The sequence below is a fragment of the Lepisosteus oculatus genome, chromosome 20, assembly GCF_040954835.1.
Source record: "Lepisosteus oculatus isolate fLepOcu1 chromosome 20, fLepOcu1.hap2, whole genome shotgun sequence".
Classification (NCBI taxonomy): Eukaryota; Metazoa; Chordata; class Actinopteri; order Semionotiformes; family Lepisosteidae; genus Lepisosteus; species Lepisosteus oculatus.
In genome coordinates, this window is record NC_090715.1 from 8,525,007 (window position 1) to 8,548,258 (window position 23,252).

The window sequence follows — 23,252 nt, forward strand, 5'->3', positions numbered from 1 at the left end:
TTAAAAACAGTACATATCTGCATTATGTGATACACTGATGACTAATAGTGCAATTGTACCCAATCACTGATTTAAAAAATGAAAATATTTGTATTTGAATATGAAGTAATATGTTATACTCATATTGGTGCATTGGTAGATATAGTATCAATAAGTGCAAATCAAAAGTAAAAAGAATTTGACACTATTTTTTACAGATATTAAAAGCCAATGGTGCAGACAGCCATGTAGCTGATAATCAGCTTATGTCTGGCCACTGAACTGTGCTGAGTTGTAATGGACATAGTGCTTACTAATCAGATGCTGTTGAGAGGAATTCATCAATGTAAGCACCTCTAACCTCTGTCAGTTTCACTACCGCGGGGAGAAAAGGGACACAACTTTCTCAGTGCATGGATCTGTACTACTAGTAATGACTATACCTGTAATTGTCACCATTATAAGTATTTCTGCTCATTTTTGCCTACAACTCCATCCATGATGATTAGTTCCACTGTACTAGATCCACTGTGAAATGAGATTCTCACTTCAAAACTTGACCTGTTCTCTCTCTCACTTGATTTTAATCCCTCTTATTCTGGGCTCAGAGACTCCAATGTGGAAATGGGCTAATAATTCGTAATATAAAGAAATGGTCTGTAAAGACTCTTCTTCTTTTAAAGAACAATTCTGAGGTTATTATTTTATCATTGCTATACATGGACACTCAGAATCTTGATTTCTGACAAATCAAAATGTTGCTTTATAATTTATATTATCTTAAATTAAATTACTTGGATAATTTATAACAATTTAACTCTAATAGATTGTATATTATGAAAATAATCTATTTTTAGAGCTAACACACCAAAATGTTGTATGCTCAGGTGAACACATTCACCATGCCTTTTATTTAAATTCTAGACACAAGATAGAAGTATGCTCAAACATTTCATAGACATGCCATTTCTTGCTGTCTTTTGATGGATTTCCTGACAGGGCCTACTGCAATCTGTCAATGATAGGTGATCAAAAATGATAAATTATTAAGTGAAAAATTATGTCTGAATGTGGATAAAAATTATTCAAGTCTTCAAGAACATACGTCTGTAATGAAATTTGAATAAATTAATCCAATGCATATTTAATTTTTTAATTTTGTCTAAATGTTTACAGTTACTGATCTTACAGAATATTCTCAGATGTAGGTTAATTTGGGCTTTTAAGTTTAAAGTTTCAGGTACCCAACAGCCATGTAGTGAAGAGAAAACCCTTTTTTTGTTGTTGTTGTTGTTGTTGTTGTTGTTGTTTCAATACACGGATTTAGGTAGCTGCCACAGGCCATCCATAATCTGTTATTGTTTTCCTGAAACCATGTGCTATTAATTTCTCTTTTAAATGAACTGTCCAGGCTGTTTTAGCTATGGGAGTCATGATGGAGCTGCAGTATAAATGGTTTATGTCATAGCTTTTGTCAAGCGCCTTTTCCCCTGCAGCCCCACTATATAATTGAAAAGCCATTTCAGAATAAAATAAGGTGACTGGCTGTGTTTGCTGCATGTCAACAGCGGAGTGAGGAAAACAGCCATTGGATTGTGCCAGCCAACTAGATTTAACTTATTAACAAGTCCTGCGTTGTTTACTTGTGATCTTCTCCATTTCAAAATCCTTCCTTTTGCATATGGTATTCTTCTATATTTGTGTATAGGTTAGAGGGAAGGGACAATGTGCAAAAAGCTGTTAGTTTTATTTTGCTGCGAGACCCCCAATGCAACATCCCTGTTAAATGAAAAAGGAAGTTTATTGCTAGAATGTAAAATGTGTCTAAAGCAGGGTGCAAGACAGGCTCGCTAGTATAAAAAAGGTCAGGTCAGGGACATAGGAAGTGTCACTGCAAATCTAATTCACGATCTGTGGTAAAACCACACAATTTCAATTCTAAGTGCTATCACAACCATTCAGACTCCTTCCTTTTTCTCCCTCTTTCATTCTTTCTTTCTCCACTCGGCCCCTGAACTGCTGATTTGCTTTCAAGACAGAAGGCTATGATTTATGACTACATCTGCCCTGCCATTATTGCCACGTGCTATAGAAATTCTTACTGTAATGATGAATACTGCAGCTGAGGCCCTAAAAAGTAAATTAGCCCCTTAACATATGCAGCTGATTTGTCTGCTGACATATACAATATGATGCCAAGGAAACTTTAGCAAAACACAGCTATGTCCAACTTAAAGTTCATATTTCAGCACTCAAGCATGCCTTTATTTTAGAGTGATTTTCCAATGTGAATAAAAGGTCTGCCATTTCCATGAAGCATTGTATTCTGAGCATAGATGTTTAGAAGCATATAAATAAAAAAAACACATACTTCAATTTAGTTCCTGCACTACTCTTTTTAAGAGTTTACTTCTTATACCACATTTACCTGAGGGTAGATTTCATGGAGGATTTCGAAGTTTATGAATTCACTAGAGTAAGAGTCTGATATGTTATAGCTGTTTAAGAACTCTTAAGATTTATTTATCCCTTAACTTGTCTGCAGTTTCCATGGCAACCTGACTAGACCCAACAAGAGATGGAGCAGATAAGGCTCTCCAAGGACGACTGTACATGTTAGCACTTCCTCCGAACACAAATCTAACAACACATAAAGGACTACATTCCAAATGTTTAATAAGTTTGGTCATTTGTTTGCAGACATAATACTAAGCTGAATGCAATTTAGTGCGGATGAAAACATAGAAAACAGTCTTGCTGGAATTATGTCCAACAACATCATGATAATCTTATGTTTCTTTCACTGCTGGAATATAAATATGATCTTTTATTTCTCACTGAATTTCCCATTCACTACTAAGTACATAATGCACATAATTGCTAATCAACCACTTACTGTTTTACACTACTTTTCATCCCAGAGGATCCCAAAGTACTTCACTTGTAGGTGGGGATCCACTTTATCCACCACAGAAATGTAGCATCCATCTGGGAGATGCACAGCAGACATTATGTGCCAATAGTACATAATGCAGAACCGGCTTATATTTTATTTTGAGGATCAATTTATCTTCTTTACTTTTGTTTCCAAATAACTTTGGAACCATTTAGGAAATGAGAGAGAGAGAGAAATTATAGATTCCTCTTTTCCCCGTTAAACCTGAGACAATGCCCAGGTGCCAATTCTGAATGAAGAGTTGGTCCTTTCCCCACTGGGGACAAACACAGTAAAATCTCAGATGATATAATGTATTATTTATAACTATTTATACTGTTTATGATATAGACAAATATAACTCTAATATCAATACAGTGGCTTAATTTTACCAAATAATATCCCAGTGATTCTGCATTACAAAACTCTAACTGCAGTATAATTTTTTTTACATACTTTCCAGAATCCCTTTAATCACTATTCTCCATCAATCCATTTTATCCAATACAGGATCATGGGGAGCTCAGGCTTATACAAGCAAGGAAGAGGAGTAAATCAGGATACACCCTGAGTGGGATCACAGGACACATGCAGACACTGACATGTATACATTCATGCCAGGGCCAATTTTCATAGAAGCCAATTAAAGCACCAGTATGTCTTTAGACTGTGGGAGGAAACAGAAACACCTGGAGGAAACATATACAAAGATGGGGAAGACAGACAAACTCCATACAGACAGACCTCAGGTCTGGAATTGAACCCAGGGCCCCAGTGCTACAAGGCAGCACTGCAAACCACTGAGCCACTATGATGCCCAATTACTATTCTTGCTCTCCAATTTTTCTCGGTCATTTTTACAAGTAGCTTTTACAATATAGTTGATATAATATCTGCAATAAAAATCACCTGACTGAAACGAAAATTTACAAGAAAAAAGCACAGTGAAACTTAAACCAGAGGACACAAGGGAAAACTACAGAATAGAATGCACTTCTTTACACGAAGGGTTTTAGGTGTCTAGAAAAAGCTACCCAGCCATATTGGTGAAGCTTATATCCTGCCTTCTTTCAAGAAGAGGCTGAATGGTACTGTCATTTGATCGTGTTTGCAAGCTTTCCTATGTATTTAAAGCACTAATTTAAATAAACATGAGCTCCAGATATGAAAACGTAAGTGATTTTAAAATTACAATCCCATTTTCCTGCAAGACAAGAAGCCTTTTGTAAGGTCCCTCCCAAACCATTTATAGTCAATGCACAACATTCTATTAAATATAAACCACTAGAATACTTCAAGGAATACATTAAAATTGAATTTTCAATGTGCAGTAAATGTTTACTGGAAAAGAACAGTTTATGACTGACAACTGAAGGATGTTTTCTCTTTTTTTGGTATGGACAAAGCAATTATGAAAGCATTACACTCCCACTACTGTATAGAGCATCCTAGTGTGCTCTGTACATTACACACTTATCATCTTAACTGCCACTCTGCACTGCAGAGAAGATCGGATGTATCCAGATAGAAATAGTATAAATGGGAGCAGCTGTCAGGTTTGCATTGATGCATTTAAGCAGCAAAGTTAAGAGGGAATTTGTTTTCAATGTAATAAGCGGAAAGGAGAAAAAAAGAGGAAAGAGATTTGTTTAAATGGTGAGGGGCCATTTAAGGGCCATATGGAAATACACTAGTTTTTACATGACAGTCAACAAAAGCCTAGCATGTTTGTCCTCTGGGGGTCTTTAAAAAGGCCTGACAGAGTGGATAGTCGAAAGTTGCCCAGCAGGGAAGGTGCTTGCCTGCAATGTTTAGTCCCAGGTTTATGACACCCTCTTAACTGTCATGCTAATGAATGTGCCCCAGGTCTCTAAGGATGCAGTGTCCTTGTGGAAATGCATGCATCTTTCAGCCTTGCAACACTATTGCACTTTCATTATTTTCCATGCCTTAGATCAATTGAATTGCTAACACTGAACAGCTCAATAAAAAGGGAAAGTGATTGGTTTCTTTAACGAGAACCAGCACACAGGCCACCCAGATTCGTAGATAAAAGATATCATGTGTGGTTCAGACCCCAGATCATCTGCCCACTATTTCAGGAAGTGTTTTACCTCCTGTCAAGAAACATTCAAGGAGGATTTTATTTTGAAAAGTTGGCTTTAGTTCTGTCATACCCAGGCACAGGTGAAAGTGTTTTTTTATATATATAATCCATAATATGTATTACTGAATTCAAATCAGATTAAAACGTGGAAGCTACAGCTGTTACAACAAAAAGGAATATTTAAAAAGATGGAAATGCATATAATGATGGCAGATATTCTTTCATTAACACCACATTAATAAAATATTGGGCACTTTAGTTTATCTTTAATTTTTATTTTACTCTATAATCCTGGCATACATTCTGTGTGCCATGGGTTATGCTGAAGTAATAATGTATTATTAATTCTAGCCTGTCTTTCTTATGTTCTCTTTCTTTCATTTCATGCCAAAAGCAATGGAAATTCTCCCCTTTCACAATACGGTAAACTGCTCTGGTAACAAATCAAAATGGCTCTCAACAATCACTGTGGCATATTGCAAGAAGCTTCTATTAGACAGCGTTTCTTGCAATTTGAATGGATTTACTGATGCAAAGTTACTCTGACAGTCTACTCCAAAAATATCGGGCAACAATAGATGCAGGGTAAACTCTAAAGAAGTTTATTTTTTCTTTCTTTCTACTTGTTTTACTTGCATGCTGTCTTTCAGCTGCATTGAAAAAGGAACTGACAACCTGAAAATTTTTTAAAGTCTTGCATGTTGTACGGGGGTAGCCTATGGTCACTACAGACAATTTCTCCTACAATATTGTGCATTAAATAGTCAGCCCTGGGGATGCAGAGTGGGGTTGAATCCTCCATTGTTGCTGTCTGATAAAGAGATTAGGATCTCTGAAAAGAGGGGGGACAGAATCTCACAGTATCTAAGATTCTAGGCTGAATGGCCCATTGTAGCTTTAGTACACATCCTGCCTTCCCTAAGCACTTGACAACCAAAACAGCGGACAATAGAATTCTTGTGTCAAACAAAACTCTCCTTGTCTGCGCAAAGGTTTATCTGCCTCATTTACAAATGTATGCCTTTGTACCCAAATAATTCCCTATTAGCAAAACTATTAGAAGCAGAACTAAATAAATAATTCACAGATTTTCTGGCATATTTGACAGTGTTATAGTAAAACCTCACTCTTAGTCACAGGATTGAAAGCCTCTACTTAAAAAAAAAGAAGATCAATTAAATAAAAATAGCAATATGACATGACTTTTTAGTTTAATGTGTTGAAAACACAATCCATAGCATTAACGTCTTTATGTTTTCTTTCCTGTACTTTTTTTCTCGCAGAGCTTGTAGTGTGAATGGAATCAAAAACATATAAAAGGAAGGAAATGAGTAGGCTACCAGATGTTTCAGTGCAATGTCTTTCATATTTATTAAGTCTGTGTTTGCTGGCTTTTTTACAGCTTAATGGCTTGGTTGCAATTTCCTCTGGATGAAAAGCCTCCCTTGAAAGTTCTTTGTAAATAATACTGATAATGGTAATCATCTATTCCCCTCATTAATTTTCTATTTAAATTAAAGTTGAGAACTTTAAAATAACACACTTAAATCCATAGCTTAGTCACTTTCTGACATACTTGTGATGAACAAAAATGTATACTATTTAAAGACAGGTTTTGCTTAACCCAACTGTTTAATTCATATTAAAAAATAGCTCAGCATTCATTATATTTCTTTAATAATTAAGCTTATGTGTAAAGTGTTGATGACAAACTGTAATTTTAGGTGAATTTAAATAATCATTTGGCAAAAAATATTTTTTAAGTTGAAAAATGTTTTATCTTTCTAAATTAAATAGTTTAATTAAGCAATTACACTCAGATGGATCAAAACCCCTAAATATCATTCACTATACAGGATTGCAGAATACCTTAACTTTCAAAACAGCAGCCTAAAATTATATATTTTTTGTTAAAAAATGTTTTCCCCACTACTACGTATTAAACATTATAAAGCACATGACAAATTATACATCATATATACTGTATATATAGATAATCATATATTATACATAAAGAACATCAGACCTTTAAATCACAAGTCTGGATTTGTTTTTGAATCTCAATACATCCCCATTGTACAGATTATAACTTTCAGTGATTTATACATGACCTTCAGTTCCTCTTGTAGAACAAAAATGCCCAGCAGGCATTATGGAAAATGAATATGGGTGAGTGTTCAAACTTAAAAGCATTAGTATTAGGGGATAAATACATTAGTATACATTAATAAATCATATGAAAATCATATTATTTCTAATCATATTACAAATGCAGAAAGACCAGATTGCCTGTCACTATTTGTCATCTATGGTTTACATGCAAGGCCCTAGCATGTGTGAAACCTTTCCTGTGTGCCTGCTTAGATAATCATATCAACAAACTCAATCTGCCTTCACTATTATTAACAGAAAATGAACTTCTAATGATTCAGGACCAGTCAATTGCAAGTTGAACAGAAAGCTGAAGTTGGAGAAATGTAGTGCCTAGAATTTACTCAGGCAGAGTGGACATTTCAGACTGAAGCAGGATATAAATTCTGATTCAAATTCAGGGGGACCAGCCAGGTAGAAATTGATGGGAAAGTTCAGAATCATTCATTATAGCTCACTGACATTTAGATTCTACCTCTGAAGAGGGTTAGTCAGCCGGTGCTCCTGACCTCTTCTTCATTACAAGCCCACAGACCCCTCCACAACATTAAATATTGAAAAGGAATGAATTTCAAGCTTTATGAAGAAGCTGTGAATAAGACAGACAAAATGAAAGATCTGTTGACCTAAGAGGGTTTCATTGCTCTTTTCTCTCAGTATCAATCACTCAGACGTCTGCCAATTTAATAACCAAAATGCATGTTAACTCCTTTCATACAAGCCCTTTTAATTATTTGTTTTCACTATCTTTTTCATACTGACTTTCCCCATCAATGACTCAGGTAATGCCACATTTAAGTATACACATATATTTTAAAAAGTTAAATTAAAATGTTACAAAATCAAAAGCTATTTATATGCAGCCTATAGAGATTCTTAAATGAGCAGAATCACATTCTTTAAGACTAAAGAATGATAAAACTTTGTCATATTTCCTAGATATAACAATTGTAGTTACACCTAAAAGTTAAATAGTATACATATACCTTTGATTTTGTATAGTGCCAATAATGTATAACACTTGGTAATGAAGAATAAGCAATTTATTTTTTGGTTTGCAGTAACCACTCTATGTTTAGTGTTTGTAAACCATTACATTAACATTCTCCTCAAAATTCAAAGCCTTATCCGTACATACCCACCTGAAAACCTAACCTCAAATTATTTTAAGTGCATGTTATATGTTGAAAATATACGTGATTTAAGTGAAGAAACCACACATCGTGTAAAGGCTTTTTTACGTCAACACACGTTTTCAAAGAGAAAATCATATTTACTAAACAAACATTTTGTTTAATCAAAATGTCTATAAAATACTTTTAGCATTCCATGTTTTCTTAACCAGTGAAGTGATGAATATACAGAGTTTGAACAATGACCTAATAATCATGATGGGCTTTTTAACATTTAGGATAACTTTGAAAATGTATCTAAAAATTACAAGAACACTGTAAGAGGCTCCAAGTACAGTTTCTTTCATTATCCTCCAAGACTTAATTAGGCCACAGAAAGATGAATACACATCTCTCTCAAAAGTTTAATTGCACTGAATCTAAAACTGCCAATAGCACATTGAAGGATAAAAGGGAGAATGGAAGTAAGCCTTAGCTGATTATGCAAATGTATCACCATATGCCACCAGATAATGAATAAACCTTGTGCACTTAACACTATGATTGCAGTCTATAGGCAATTGTAGATTTTAAAAAAATGCTGGTGCAGAATAAAGGTGAGGAGGGGAGAATTATGTAAATGAAAGCCCAATTTGATTGATTCCACTAAAATGAATGCTGTTCTACTTGAGGTTTTGGGGGGAAGAACTGCAATTACTGTGATTGCGGAAGTACAGAGGTAATGGAGCATGTTATTGCTAATCAATTCATCCTCCCTCCGTTACTATTCAAGGTAAAGGGCCAGTGTAATACCGGCTCCAGATCAGATCAGTAACATGTACTGTAAGTAATACCACACACCTGAAAAAGGCTCCACAGACAGAACATTGATGTTTTTTTCTTTTCAGCTGGACCTATCCTTTACTTGTTACTTTTCATCTTGACACTACTGCAGCTCCCCACTACATCATTCAAAACAATTAAACGATTAATACATGTGAATGCATTTGAACAAAACGCCATTGGATGGGCCAAGTTCATTAATGCATAAGAAAACAAAAAAAGCATGTGCAGAGGTAACTTAGGAAGAAAGAAAGATGTTTTGAGCTGTGACTGCCATTATAAGCTTAGTAACCGAATAACCTGTTTCATGTAGTGTAGAGGGTCAATACTGTTAGTGTTACAAGGAGGACGATAACCAGGATACTGAAAAGATGGGATGACCTTTAGTAGTGAACCAGTGCAAAATGGGAATGGGGTTTGAGGCATGATTAACATCATAGCTGACTCTGCTGTGGATGCAAGTGGAGAGTACAATCCATCTACAACTGTTGACAAGTGGGCCAGGTTGTCTTCTAACACCTACCGAGGCAACTCTGCTGTTTCATTATATTGTCATATAAAATTCAGAAAAATCCAAAAGGCCAAGTTCTGAGTTTCTCAGGAGGAACCTCTATTCCCACCTCCATAACAAAAATGCCAAACACAAATGGCTTGTGTGATACACATTGTAGAATCATTGTGTTAACCAGTCGTATAAATTATATTCTCACACAATGTGTTTTTCCCAAGCTAGACATACTGATGACAAACAGTCCTGCATTAATCAGAATGTGTACATTTTTTAGTACGTTTTCCTTTCAGGTGTAATTATTACCAATGTACGCAACGTTGGTTGTCGCCTACATACTTGAACAGTAAGAATGGGAAAAAAAAGCAAAGTCCTTGTCACTAGTTAATAATATAGCATAGAATTTTCATGTGATCAAACACACTGCTAATATATGATATGGAAATAATGTCATACAGTTCCGAGAAGAAAAGTAACCGAGGCAACCATCTCAGTTGCCTCTTTGAATAGTATGTTTATATCTTGTAGCAAGACAACAAATTCTAATTCAAATGTAGTCAATGCTCATCATAATAAAATAATAAAACAACAACATATAATGCTTGGGCATAGATCTTGAACAGATCTTGTCGGATCTTACAAGCTAAGCAAGGCTGGGCCAGGCCATACTGTATGCTGCTTTAACTGGTGGTGGTGAACAAGCAGGTGACCGGGAACACTGAAACGTAGGAGGTGCTGAACTTCAGATGAAATGGATGTTCTGACTACTTGGTCATTAAAGATCCCATGGCTCCCTTCTCTTTTTTCAAAAGGGTAAGGGTGATAAGCATAGTGTCCTGGCCAAATTTCTACTCTGAATCTCTAAAGTTCCCCATTCATTTGACTGGTGAAGGAATTTCTATCTTGTCCTTCTGATCTACTGTGTTGTGGGGCTTCTGGTGCATCACAATACTCGTGTGTCTCCCAGATATTTGCTGCTCTTCAGGAGTGGATGAAGCAGATCTCCCTAAACATAATGCACTCAGGGATCTTTTGTGATAAAAACTGCTATATACAGTAAATGCAAGATAAAATATTTCTTCTTATTATAAAACCATTCTTGACATACACATATTATTCCAACAGTAAAGGTTCCCATTTATGCACATTATATTACCTTTTCACCACAATGTGGAAGTCATGCAAATACAGTTCAATTTGCACAGATTCTGACATTGTCCTGATAACATGTAAAAGGTTATAAACTTTAGACTTCTAAACATGGCACAATGAAAGTCACTTTTAATTTGGAGTTTTATTCAGAAATCTGATAGCAACTGACAGCATGTCCAAGTACATCTTACAAGGCAAGAATCAAACAAACATTTTATCTGGCCTAACAAAAGTATTTTTTAAACAGTTCTATGCATTCATTTTATTTTTATAATATTTCTTGGCTAATCTTTACTATTAATATAGTATTATATATATTATATATAATATAAAATACAATGCAAATATATATTAAAAAAATATGTTATTCTTTTGTTACTGTTAGAAGTATGGAACTTGCTGAAAAAAATTCTAAAGCCTGGTAGGTGAGAAAAAACCAAGTAGGTCTCAGTTGTAAAACAGATTTCATTTCTAATTATAGTAATGAGTTTCATGTGCATGTCACAGTTGATTTTTTTGACAGCTCTGTGCTTGCCTTAAATATTAAATTTAAATATTGCCTTAAATATTGAACCACAAAAAAATTAGTTTCTACATGTAAAATATATGCTATATAATAATAAAGAATATAGAAAAACGTTTTGTTTAATTTAGTTTAAGTAACTTACAGTCACAAATCACAATCAGTAATATTGATTTTGTACAGTACAAGTTACAACTTACGTTTTGAAACACCTGACATTTTCAAGCACATTCATTTTTAGGTGAAGTCAAATTCGTTAAGTTGAACTGCTATTGATGATGAGCTCAAAGGACTATCAAGTTTTAAAAGAAAAGAGAGTTATAGATCTGAATAATTCATTGCTATGAATCTTAAGTGAAGATGGTGGTTGTATTTAAAAAAATACTGAATGATTTTAATGAATAAAACACTAAATACCCATAAAAAAGAAAATAGTATTCACAGTAAAATTCACATTAATTTGAAATTGTATTTATTTCTTTCTGTAAATCAGTCCATACTGCAAATATTTCATGACAGTATAGCGAAGACTGATTTAAATGATTCTTACAGATGACTTTGCTGCCATCTTTTAACTTGCCATGGTTCCAGAAACCAAAGAAAGAAGCATTTGTATGCTGAGATGTTGATTATTCTGTAGCTCTTGATGCATGGGTTTGTTTTTGTATAAAAACTCATTTGCACTCACACAGCAGATCACAGTACAGTAATGCCAAAACTTTGACCAGACTTCTGTACTTCAACATTTAATCAAACACAGGGAGTTCACATCGATGAGAAAAATGGTGTAATCAATTTGTGATTTTTTGTTATACAGTATTTACCATTTAATGACCACATGATTCAAATTTTATTATAATGCAGTTTCACGTGCCTTTTGCTGATAAACAGCATGAAGAAAGGCAGATAGCATGTTAACAGGAAGCTAGATGTAGTGGACAAAATTAGAAAACTGAAACTTGAAACACAAGAGATATTTTCTTATGTCACAGAATCTAAATTATATATATACATACAGTACCTAAAAGACACACAGACATTTTCATGGTAAGACTGACTCCAAAGTGAAGTTTCATCAGTGAATTCCACTCTAGTACAATATTATGAGCAAGCAGAAAACTTAAAAAGGTGTTTCAGCGCTCAACTTGATTTTAAAGAAAGAGATGGACTTAAGGTATTTGTAAGGATTTTAGGATTAATGGAATTAAAAGATATTAATTATCATCAGTTAACATCTTAACTGGCTCCTTAACCTCCAGGTGGAAATCAATAGGCATGTTAATGGTGGCTTAAACAAAACCAAGCTTTAATGTTTACTTTATTTAAATACATTTAACACTAGACTACAACGTAAAGAACTTTTATATCTGCTGTTATTTTTTGTAGTAAAAATAAGTATGGCACATTTCAATTGTAAATAATTTGGATTGTTACTTATTTACAGCTTATCATTCAAACATACATGTTGTTTTTTAAATAGTGGCATCATCTTCTATAGGTTTCTGTTTTGAAAAGGCTATTCATTGTGGACAATGCACATTATTTTAGGAACAAAAATATAATAACTGACAAAGTGCCATAAAAAACATATAATTCAGTCTCAGATTTCTGGCTCCCAGCTTCCGTGTTATAATAGGGTAATACTACACTGTATATGGTGCCCAAAGTAAGAAGTATTAGTTCTTATATTCAAAGTATAGTTTATAATATATATGTTGTAGAGTACAGTGTAACTGAAGTTTGCTATTGTACTTCACATTTAGGATGAGCTGCATGATGGCGGTTATAAATCAGCACTGATGTTGCAAAATCTCCCCTGGAGAAGGATGCTGACTTGGCTATAAAAGGTTTGACTAGGTACAAATCATCAATTCCTATGTCTGTCTCTTAGTCAAGCCTAAAATTTCACTATTGTTGTTTAATGCTTTCTGAATTAAAAGAGTATTTACATGGTTTATCTGAAAATACTGACCAAAAAGGTTATTTTCCAATTCACCCTTAAGACCCACAGCTCAATCTGTTTTCAGAGACTATACTTCCATGTACTAAATCATTTTGAATACATTTTAATTGTGGTAAAAATATGACTTTTTTACAGTCTTTGGAAAACAGCTGTTTATACTTTTATTTTTGACTGAGAAAGTAGATTTGTATGCCCCTTGAAATTATATTTCATAAGGCTTGTACAGTACCTATTATAAATCAAGCAAGGGAAACGTTATACTGTTTTTTTCAAGCTGTTTGCTTTTCTAAAATGCCACAGTATTATATGTTGTATGAATCTAGACAGCAAAAGCCAACAGAATGTATCTAAACCTATAATTTTGACTACAGCAAATCCAACAAACAAGCAGAATAAAACAATTATAAAATCTTAGCAAACCTATGTCTTTTCAATAGCTTTCCTCCCTCTTACAAAGTATGTTTATACTCCAGTGGAATAGAAAAGAAATGACAGCACACATATATTCATTGCAAAGATCATATATAATACATTACAGATGCCAGTATTGTGAAAAAGTAAATCACCATGACCTACATGCACAGCTTGAAGAAATGCATTTCATGACAAATGTTCATGCATAGTTTGATCAAAGTGTAAATGTGACATCCCTTTAGACAAAGAATACATGCACATGGCCGCCTCCACTAAATACATACCACTCTGAATATTTATTTCTAAGTAAAGGGAAAAAGTTTCATAAACTTGCTGAAGATCTTAATGAAACTTAGCCAGAAAACAGGGATAGTGCAATTTTAACTTTCACCCTCATGTTCACCTATAATTATTTTCTTAACACCAGTAAGGCTTTTTGTCCTGTTTACTTATATGCCTGAATGCTAGGCCTCGAGTTTTAATATATTCATATATGTCATAAAGTTTTAAAAATAACAATTTTTACATTTAAAGAGAATCACTAAAGCTCTAGGCTGCATATACAGTATATAAACTACAGATAGCCATATCACAATATTTTCTCATCATTCTCTGGAACTTGAAAAGAAACTCCATCCCTTTCATCTCTGAATCGAAGGTTAAGGGATTAGAATTGAGCTACATTTTGATTTACTAGCAAACAGCTCATGTTGAAGTTCAAGTGCCTTACAAAATGAAGTCATTGCCAATCTGCACACGTTTACTGTCCTTGACATTATCTAAAAGTTAATACACTCCAATCATTTAGCATTTTTTTAATCAGAGCTACCTTGACAGCTTTAAAATGTTAGAAGTGTGGGAAATCTCAAGGAGTGATCCAGTTTATAAAACTTAAAAACATATAAACAGGATTAGTTCCTTTGTCAGAATTGAGTTTAGGTTTTTTGGGTTCAGAAATCTAACTGATGACCTAAGAATAGTGTTTTAAGTTATTATTATTCTTTTGAACTAGCACTGATTCATGCAATGCTTCAGAAGAGATTAGTCCTTTGTGTTTCATGATAATTTGAAGAGATGCCTTGTAAAGACTACTAAAAAGAACAGCTGACGATAAACATGTTGATGATCAAAGTATTATTTTCTTTTCTGTGTTTAGAAAAATAAATAAGTAAATAGACAATATGTAAATGTTTCGTAAATTGTCACTTCTTGGTGTGACTGAATTTATTTTTTACGCCCACACCATGATTAATACTGCATGGCCATTTGGTTACCACAAGGCTCTATTGAATAAAAAAAGCATCATGTTTTTCCCATTTCAGACTCAGGCAAACTATTAATAATCCTTCTGGGAACAAATAATAAGTTAAATTAGTCTTCCTAAAAGGGATCATCTTTAACTGTGAAGCATATAATATTGCCCTGAAGTAATGATATTACATATTCATATGATTTATATATATAGTTTTTTTCTCTAAAATGTTAGTTACTGTAGGAATACATGCATGTTAAAAGTAAAATATGTTTTAAAATACATGTATAACAGTAAAATACATTGTAAGGATAGCAATAAATAAAATAGTTCACATTAATAGATTTCTGTAAGCATTTCTACAATAACAAAAGTTTTTCATGCTTTTGTCAAAATGCATTAATACTTTTTAGAAAAAAATGGATCCTAGATAAAAAAAACAGATGCTATGTAGGTATTTTATCATAATATCAAATATGTTTTCAAGTTTTTTTAAATACATTTGTAGATATTTTTATTCTTAAGTATGATAGTGCAAACATAAAATATAACCTAGTTTCAGGGGCATGATTTGTACAAATGAATACTTATAATTGGTAACACTATTCACGTCACTACATTTGCTCTATACATACTAGAAATAAATATGCTACACCATCACAAAATACAAATTGAACATTTGAATACACTAAACTGAATGAATTTGAGTACATTTAAAATGTGCGGCCTCTAAAATAAAATGTTCGAGTGGGAAGCTGCATCAGTGTGCATCAGCTGCAAAGGAACAAGTAAAGGTTAATTCCACACTTGAAAGTAGAAAAAAGAAACACAATGTTTCGATGAGGTGACACCTGAAGAAGGCACAACATCTGAAACGTTGCATTTATTCTTTCTACTTTTCAGTGTGGAATTAATGTTTAATGGCTCCATTATTGATCTAAAAAGAATTATGAACAAATCATGTTATCAAACACATGCATATAAAATCACAAGCTGCTCAATATTCATGATATTGTCTTTCTGAATGTCCTTTTCTCAATATAGCACATTAAATATGTAGTTAGTTTAAGTGTATCCAATGTAATTGCAATATATTGGTTACATTCAAAATATAATTTTCACATGAGACTGAACGGAATACAGTTTATTCTCCAGGTACTACAAGGTCTAGTGACATAGGGCTCTATATTCAAATCACTTAGCCACTTAAATCCCCATAGGAAGCAAAGAAAATTTAAGTGCTTAAGTCTCTTGAATATAGAGCCCATACAAGTGCAACCTCTTATGAGATTACACTTGCAGCTATTCCAAAAATAGGTAAATCAGAGTCACATGAAGAGCCTTTCAATTGATATGTTGCATGATGTGATTCACAAAATGGATAGATGAAAGCAAAAGTTATTCATCTGAAGAATCTCCCATGATGTGATGTGTTGTATTGAACTGGCTAGACAAAGAAAACCATGTAAGATTGCTGAAAGTGGAGCATACAAAATAATGACTGACAAGCACACTTTATAGACAGCACTAATTAAAAAAGAACTTCTCAAACTATAGCAGTCACATCACGTAAATGAAAACACGGTGAGCAAAGAAAGTCTTTTTAGAATCATACATATGGAAACTAATTAAACAGATTGCAAGTTTAATCCCAATTACCAAAACTAACTGAAACTACAGTCTGTGTAGTGTCTGTAGCCAGCTATCACCACTCCTTCCACTCCTGCAAATAATTAAAAAAACAGAAATAAAATGTGAAAAAAGAATACCAGAGACTGTTTTAATTTCATTTACTACCTACAGTGGATATACGGAAATAGCAACATGAGGGTGTGTGGGACTTGTTTGCTTGTTCACTGTTCTGCTCAGGTATAGTATAAGCACAAAATCAATAACTCATGTTTAAACAACACCTGGGATCTCTCGGCTCATTTTTCTGTACCTTTGGCACTGTATAGCACTATTGTTTCCAATTATCAATTAACTGTTACAGCAATCTGTGTATTGTATTTGCAGCAAACATGAAAGACATACCATGCTTTTTGCTTCCACTGTCTTTACACGCTCGATATTTCTTAGTGGTTACTTTTTATGTTGTTGTTTTAATTTTGTAACACACTGCAAGCTATACTGTGCTTGTCTTATTGCAATTTTATTTATTTTAGTCTATTTTAGCTATGTGTTAACATACTTATTGTATTTAAACTTAATATATGCCTAATATTTTGTATTCCGTGCAATTTTTGTGCATTTTGTACATCACCCTAGATAAGGGGATCTTCTAAGCAAGTCAATACTAATAACAAAGTTTTCAGTAAAGGGACTTACAGGTGACATTTTTCCCAATATGTTAATGACAGGGCCAGACTACATATCAATTACTAGGGAAGAACAATAAATTCAGGAACTCCTACATAGCCCATAAAGATATGCGATGAGCTTGAGAGGAGAACGGAGAAATGACAGCACAACTAGCACGCAAATAGCAGGAACATGCTGTTCTAGGAGCACTATACTGTATATGATGGTGAGAAATGGATTAGCAAGGTTTTTCCACCCTGGGACAAAACTGAGAATTCAATGAAAGAATTAAGACATACAATAAACTATGTTGTAGAAACTGTATGTATAAAAAAGTAAAGACAAAGGGTATTTTTCTCCTTTCTCCCCTCCTTTCTTAATGCTAGCCAAGAAAAGTAAGGGGAAAGGAAACGGAATTATAAAGTAAGCTTCCTACTCTTTTCTTCACCTTTTGTTATTCGCCTTCTCAAAAGATCTTCACCGAAAACACAAAACAGTGAAGCAAAAACACTGTCATTTGTTCTTACTGATGGAGTTTTCCCCTTTATCAACCCAGGTGATTCAGAAATTCAGATTGGAAAATAGCACAAGAGGAAACAGGAGCTTCATTTTTAACTTTTTTTCTCGAGTTCTCCAAGGTGGTAATGTGACACTGAAGGTAACAGAAGCCACTGACTAGAAAGATGTTAATCCTGACAAACTGCCAGAGCATTAGCCTGAGCCGCAGCTAGATTGAATTCTGCATCCCAGGGGACAATGGGCAACACTGGTGGTAGCGCTCCATCTTTTTGAGTGCCCCTTAGAGACAGCTGCCTTCGCTGAAAATTGAACCTCTCAGTGAAGAACAAGAGCACCCTCTATTGCAGCCCAACAAAATTACATTCTGAGTGGGGGCATGTCATCAGGTCCTGGACTTTTGATGTACTGTAGGTCGTGAATTTTGAGGTTTAGAAAAGTAATAACAAAATAAAAGTTTGTTTAGAGAACGGGAAAACTCTGACAAACACACCAGCCTGTGAATTTGTATATGTGTGTTTAAATGGTCTCAGTTAAAAACTACTCCCGTCTATTCTAAATGTGTATATGGTTTAACATTTATTTTGTCACATTCAAAGACATTTTAAGGACTAGTCTTAATGCTTAAAGTGAGGCAAGCATTACAAAGTTGTGTGTATAGTCAAATGGCCTACACCCATTTTAATTCATTCACACACATTACAAAATATAGAACCTCTTTTATTCCTCAGTTACTTTTTTACACTTGTAAGACTTTATACTTTAATTTGGGTGATAGATATTATATGTATACTTTTTATACATAACTTCATTTTTCAAGGGTGATCGGTTATACTGTTATACTGTACAACCTGTGCCCTGTGCATGAAAAACTGCATCAGAAAATAGCACAAAACGAAAATTACATGAAGACAACAACATTGCACATTGCTATTTTATCATTAGCCTATGGTGCCACATACTTGAATACAGTCTTTAAAAGCCAGGGGTGTCTTTAAAATTTGAATCCTCCTTTTCTTGTCTGTTTTTTATGCAGTCAAGTCACACAAAGGCCCATCGGACCGAGGTAATGACTTGAGAGAAATCAGCCTTTCAAGTGAGTCATTTCCCATAGCTAAAACCATGGTCTCTTAAGTATCTTTCATCAAAAACTAGAAATCAGACAAGGGAAAACCAGAGCTAAAGATATCCAAAAAACTGTCAAACTGAAGGTATATTTAAAGAGAAATGTATCAGCTTTTCTTAAACACCTGTACTTTTCAACATTCTCTTACCTAGAAAAATGCACTTGTTTATATATGCAGTATATGATTTTGATGCTATATTCCTAAAGACAAAAAGTTAATTTATTTATATGATTTTCAGTTTTCAATGTCGATTCTAAAATGTGATTCTCTTAGATTTTACTGAAATGTTTTTTTTTACCCTGTATTATTCTTAACATATATAGCCCGACAGGAGAGAACCGCATGACTTAATTAAGCAATGGTCTTGCATTTGCAATTTAGCTGCCATTTGAAAGTTAGTTCTTCAAACGTGCAACCTTGACCAGTGAGAATGAGAAAAGAGTTTAATGCAACCCTTCGCTTCAATGTTTTTAAACGCAAACACACTTTGCCGTTCGATTAAATAAACCTACAAGGTGTGCCACAGTGTGTATCTACTGTACATCTGATTTGGAGTGCGGCAGCGTATGTGCGAAACATCTCAAGGTGATACTGGTGTTGCGCATATTACAATTTTAACTTGTATATATCATATTAGCATTTCCTTAGTTTAATCTCCGTTAGTAAGATATCTTCCAGTATAACTTTGGACTTGTGCGTCGAAGACTTGCGAAGTTACAATGTATGGCAGAGTTACACTACTGCTAGAAGAAACCGGGGAGTACCACAGTATATTGTGGAGTGCATCCATACAATACAATATATAGAAAATTCACCACCAGTTCAAAGTTGCCGTACACGACATAATCTCTAAAATATATAAAATGACCAATACCACATAAACGTTTCTGAAATTGTCAGATTATTTTTTTTTCAATTAAAAAAAAGACTATGCGTGTTCAGCAATTTAGCTGCAATGGTTCGCCCCCTTTTTATCTGGCCAAACAAGACGGAGGCATTCCTACAATCTGGGTGTTTTCGGATTCTGTAAATGCGCTTTTTAAAGATTGTAAAGTTTCTTTACAACCCGGAATCTTTAAATTCTGATGTTATTATTAAGTCTTGAATGGCTTCCACTTCTAAGGGGGGAAATCTGGTTTATTATTCTAAAATGTTGAGCAATAGAGAATCGAATTAATCAAAATGACTGAAACAGAGTATGCTAATGTATATTGTGTTTAAAAATTATTGTTTAATCTATTTCACGGTTTCAAAAAGGACACAGCGCGAAAAAGATTGCGAAGTTGCGGCACTGATGCCTCCGCACTTCACGCCAATTATGTTGCCTTGGGGCTACTTCATATTTATTGCAGTCTTGTTAAATGAAGACATCTGCAAATTACCCCTTTTCAGTATCTGTGTTTGCCGTTGTTTCTTTTCAGAAAAGTTTTCTTAGGAGTTCCCATCGCTCGCTAGAGCTTCTGGTTTACAAAAACTAGACCATTTTTTGAGTAAACCATCTTTTGCTGCGAGTACCAGTTTCAGCCCACATCTACTGGTCAAATGAATTAATAACTATACATCTATAAATGTTGCAAGGAATAAGAAATAAAAAGGGTTAACAAGAACACTTTATTCAAACAAATACAAATATAAGCTCTATGTAAAGTAGTTAAAATGAAAAGTACTTACCTTTATAAACTGCCAGATTGCGTTCTGTCACCTCTGTGTTAAAACAAGCAGTCCCATTAGCAACTACAGCTGTGACTACCTCTCTATGACACGGTAAGAAAAATCCTACACCATCAGTCTGTATTAACACTCCAGTTAACGGGCTTGTCTTCTGTGCGAGAGATGTACAGACAGATCTAGCTAAAACAAAACGGGCGAGAAGGCGCTAAAGGCGAGATAGGGCAGAGGAACAGAATTGTAGCATCCCCGATCAATCCTGTGCAGCCTTCCCTAGTACGCGTCTTCTTCTCCTCTTCTGCAAAACGAAAGGAAGCTCATTGCAATGTAATGCAAGCAGTTGTGCTCTGGCGTTGATGACTAAGTAGAGTCTGCCCCCTTTTTTTTAACGTTTCCAGATGGAAGCCGTTTCTCATCTGTCACAAGAACCAAGCCAGCACAGAAATAATAGCTTGAATGGTTAAACTGGGTTCAGGAGGCTTCAACCAATCAGAGTATGAAGATGGAACCAGGAACCTCCCCGGCAACCCTGCACTCTTCAGCGGAGAAGCCCGTGACAAAATCTACATCTACTCAAAACATACGTTGGAGATGGGTGCGTGTTTGTTATAGTACTCTGTTCTGGAATACATAAATAAAGTCTTCCACAGTAGATCATGGGCGTAAGTCAGTTTAAGTTCTGGTCAGCATCATGTCTATTTTTTATGTTCATTTTGACGCATTCTGTGAAACAAATGTTGATGAAACAATAGGAATCAAGATCAACTAGTAAGATGTATATAGTATAGCTCTATAAAAGTGAAGTTTCTGTATGATGAGGTTAGATTTAATCTTACTGGGGGATCAAATGTTGGCGTATTAAGTAATATCAGTTACTAGCCGTCCGTTATATATTCGTAACGAGATTCTAATCATTGGGCTGTAGCCAATATATATATATATGTCTGTTATTACACAGGATCTTACAAATGGAAATATATTTCTTTGTATGACCCACAGACACATCTATTGGCTTACATCCAGTATGATGAATACCTGTCATGAAGGGACTCAAGGCTTGAATGTTAAAGAGATGCCGCACGCACAAAGCCCCATTGACTTTCCATCAGATTTCGTGCGCGCATCTACTTTAAAGTCAAGCCTTTAATTTCCAAGGGCAAAATGGAAGTGCAGCTTGAAAAAAGTGTGCTCGGGGTCTCCAGTCAGTGACCGGTTTGACCCGTCAGTACGGGGTGTCTGTTATTAACAAATGCGGTTACAATTACCAATAATTATACAGGAGACAAGGCGAAAAAGACGAAAATTGATCGTATAATTGGGTTTTGCGTCTTAAGTGAAAGACCCTTTTAATTTTAGAAACAAAAGCCGACAAATAGAAAAAATGTATGTAATAAGGTTATAGCGAAATTTAAACATGACCAGCTTTGAATAGCTAATATATAGCTTCATGGTTTGTGTCCTACGGCTCTGTTGCACACAGGTTCATAGCGACTGCTGCCCAGTGGCTGTTGTGCCCAATTGTTACTGGGTGCGCTTAGTTGAAGTGATATAACGCATTTTTCTTCGCTGTCACGACAGGTGGATCAAAAATCACTGGGGATGAAAACAAAGGATTTGGGACTTTTTCAGCTCAGCTTATTATCTGGACTATGGGATTGTTGTTTTCTTCCAAAGACTTCTGTAAACAGCTCTTGTATAAATTTCCACATAAAACACCCATCTACAACACAGAAAAGGAATCATAATAAACTGTGATGTAAATGTTGCTATATTTAGCAGATGAATGGGAATGCCCTTTAGTAGCATGTCATGTTTAAATCTCCATGAATTGAGTGTTTCCTTATTTTAACATGCTTAAAGAAATATACAAAACACAAATTTAAATACCATAATTATAAAATCTGTTTCCTAGCTGGTGCTAGCAAATTACAACAAAATAAAATAATTAAAAAACAGAACACTTCAATTTGATTGCAACATTTTGCATTGCAGGAGTTTGCTGAGCTTTATTTACCATTAGAGGGGGATTGAATAAAACAGTAAGTGTTCTTCATGGATATGGCCATTCTAATATAAGTTTCTAAATAGGTGTTTCTACAGCCAATCTGTTAGATTTAGGACAAAAGGAGTTTGATCCTTTTTTTATTTTGCTCCTGGTTGGTGAAACCTCATATTCAGCTGTGAACTGCTATTCCTGTCATAAAGCCAGGGAATCTCACACATGATCCTTCTCTCATTAGCCATTTGGCAGAGGATATAGTGAACAATCAATTACGTCAGATTATTAGCCTGTCTAATAATTGAATCAAGCTGTCAGTGGAATAATGGATTCACTGATCACAGGGCTGCACAAAGCAGTGTTCTGTCTTTCTATAAAAGACACTGCAAGATGGCACTGCAATCAATAGTTCTTCAGATTTTAATCAGATTCCTATAGGCACAAATTAGACAAAAGGTATAGGCAATGTCTTGTTCTAAAGCCACTTCCATTCTGCTGGAGTTCTACATGTATGAGCTATGTATTATATATTTTGCTTTGGCTGGAAGTACAGGCAAACATCAAACACTACCACTGTTGTCATAAATAACACTGACAGTGACAGTTCAGTAAAGGTAAAAATGATGTGCATTTTTCTCAAAACAAAAGATTTAGAATACAAAGATTATATTACAGAACTCAAACTTGAAAAATGGTTTCTGA

General features: G+C 34.6%; 1 protein-coding gene across 1 annotated transcript in view; it reads right to left on the minus strand.

Annotated features, from left to right (window-relative positions):
* The window catches only part of cdh11 (cadherin 11, type 2, OB-cadherin (osteoblast)), a 63,350-nt gene extending 42,358 nt beyond the window's left edge, over nucleotides 1-20,992 (minus strand). Inside the window, exon 1 of the mRNA XM_006641367.3 lies at nucleotides 20,555-20,992. The gene's annotated coding sequence lies outside the window, so the exon portion shown is untranslated. The remainder of the gene's footprint in view (nucleotides 1-20,554) is intronic.
* Nucleotides 20,993-23,252: the final 2,260 nt, after the last annotated feature.